Source organism: Triticum urartu, chromosome 7 (genome assembly GCF_003073215.2).
Source record: "Triticum urartu cultivar G1812 chromosome 7, Tu2.1, whole genome shotgun sequence".
Lineage (NCBI taxonomy): Eukaryota > Viridiplantae > Streptophyta > Magnoliopsida > Poales > Poaceae > Triticum > Triticum urartu.
The window spans coordinates 667,049,521-667,052,389 of NC_053028.1; positions in this window are offsets into that span (position 1 = coordinate 667,049,521).

Genomic DNA, 2,869 nt, shown 5'->3' on the forward strand with positions numbered 1-2,869 from the left:
GAAGGGCCGAGGTCAATATATATATATATATATATATATATATATATATATATGAATGAATGAAACTCAACACAAATGATGGTAATAAAATAAAATTGTGAATATTGTTATTTACGCACTTCATATTGTTCGGCAGAGTACCCGCCCCGCTCACAGGTCGTGTGGCGGATGGACTCGCAGACGTAGTATCCACAGAAATCATTCCCTTGTTCCTGCCACAACCACTTTACAAGAAATAGAGGTCAATCAAACTGATAAGCAAGAATGCCAAATGGTATTGATGAAACTAGCGCTTGAATCACTAGGAGATGCGCGAAACATGCTACTATAGTACTTACTTTCGGGTGTCTAAATTGCAGCTCCTTCGGCAGTCCCGGAGCTTTTTTGGTGAATTTTCTCCAAACCCTGCCGGACAAAGAAAATGATTACTTGATATCAGGAAATGAACAAAGTTGCTGATATGGTGGATAATGATCGATTTAACTTACTTATGGAGGATTTCAGTCATGTCCGCATACTCCTCGGGATCTTTTCGTCTAGAGTCCAAGACAGTTACTACTCCCTGCTCAAGCCTAATCTCTAGGAAAATATAGTGGTACCTGCGCACGCATGCATAACTCATCAATTACATTACTATAACCTGGACTAATATATAAGGGAAACCGAATATGCACAAGACAGGTAACACTCACTTGAAGTTGTAAGGAAAGAGTATTATATCTTTGTTTTCATTTCTTTTGAATGATCGTAGCAAGTTGGCCTCGGTATCTTCGGGCCTTTTTTCAACCTCAGTTGCATCTATGAGATATGTGTTAACGAATCCAATATCACCGATTTGTCTTTTCTTCAATTCGGCGATCTTCAATCTGCATAATATAGTGAGGATAATTATAAATACATGCAATGAAAGAGCTGAGCTATATAGAGAGACTTAATGACAGAAGTAGTAGTACTTACAGACAGTAGCAGGTGACCGTTGTTTTATCGAGGGCCAATTGATTGAAAAACTGATAGAACTCCTCAAATGGAATAGGCAACCGTTCAATTCCAACGAGGTCATGCTCCGGTTTAACTCTCGCATACAAAGTACTCCTCCCCTCAGACTCTTTGCAGATTTTCAAGTACCAATCACGCAATCTTCGCATCATCGTTGATAGATATTTTTCATCTTTGACGAGAGGCTTCCCGTACTCGTATCTGTGTATCTGCACCTCCATGGGATCATAATGTACCTCGTCGGGCAGGTAATCGTCAAGATTGCTATAACCGGGCACCATCCTCGGATCGACGATGTCGCTAGGCACCTTGAGCGGGGGGCACGATTGCTTCGCTTGTTCGCCGAGCTGGGCAATTTGTTTCCCAGCTGCTCGTCGTTCTTTCATCCTCTGATCACTGACTGTACTTCCCGACCGCTCCGCTTCGGCCCATGTCTTTGCAATAATGCGCTCATAGTTGCCTTTTGGCGGAGACTTGGGTGGTTTTGCCAGGGCAGCCAGAGCGCGCTTCACTTTCACCGGATCTACCTTCTCCTCCGGAGGTGGATGTCTCTTTGCTTTCAACCCTTGAAACTAGTCATCCACTTCGGTTCGCGCGATCTTCGCGTTCTCCTTCGGGGTCCTCTCATATGGTAACTTCTCTGGAGTCTTCAGAGAAGGACCGAATCTATATGTCCTCCCGCCTCTGGCTGTACTGCTAGACGCCGGCCGAACAGACGGGGCGGCTGTCTTCTTTACTTGCTTATGAGGCGGAGGAGAAGGACTACGACGCGCCGGAGCAGCTGCCAGAGCGGTGGCGGGTCTCTTCCGCCCTTGCTGACGAGGCGGAGAAGGAGGAGGCTGGCTGCTCGGGCGCACCGGCGCAGGCGGAGAAGGAGGCGGAGTGCCGCCACGCGCCGGAGAAGGAGCCGGCTGAGGGCCCTGATCGTTACTCGCCGGAGGAGGAGGCGATGGAGGAGGCGGAGTGCCCTGACTCGCCGGAGGAGGAGGAGGAGGCGGAGGCGTCCAGTTCGGAAGGTTGATGAGCTCCTTCCGCCATAGGCATGGAGTCTTCTGAGAAGAACCCAGCCGAGTCTCCCCTTCTCCGGTAGGGTGGTCAAGCGGGAGGTCCCCAAATCCCTCCGTTATTTCATCCACCATCACCTTAGCATATCCTTCTGGAATCGGCCGGCAGTGAAAAGTTGCGCCGGGTTCATTAGGAAAAACAGAGCCAACAGCCGCCTTGACCTTCATATTAATCCATTGCGTCATAAGGTGGCAATTTTGAGCCTCTGTGATAGCATCCACGGGATAGCTGGCAGGAGCCGTCAAGACTAGCTCCGGCTGAAGCAGCTCGGTGGAAGCCACACTGCTTCTCCGCTGAGATGGCTGAGTAGCTTCAGGGGAAGCTTCGGCAAGTCGTTTGCTGCGATTTGCTTCTCGTTCCTCTATCGCTTGTACCCTTGCGTGCAGCGCCTGCAGTTCGGTCTGCTGCACTTTTTTCCTCCTCTTGTGGCTTTTGTAACCGCCTGTGTCCGGAAACCCAGCCTTCCACGGAATGGAGCCTGGCGTGCCTCGTGTCCATCCAGGGTGCTCAAGATTTCCGAGGGCCTTTGTGAGCTCGTCGTTCTCTCTGTCTGGAAGGAACGTCCCTTTTTGCGCTGCATCGATATAGTACCGAAGCTTCTTCAAGGGTATGTCAAGTTGCTCGTCCGTCCAAATGCACTTCCCTGTTACAGGGTCCAAGGTTCCGCCAACCCCGAAGAACCAAGTCCGGCAACGGTCTGGCCAGTTCATTGTCTCTGGTTCGATCCCTTGTTCAACCAGATCATTCTCAGCCTTGGCCCACTTAGGCCGGGCTACGAGGTAGCCACCTGACCCCGTGCGATGGTGAA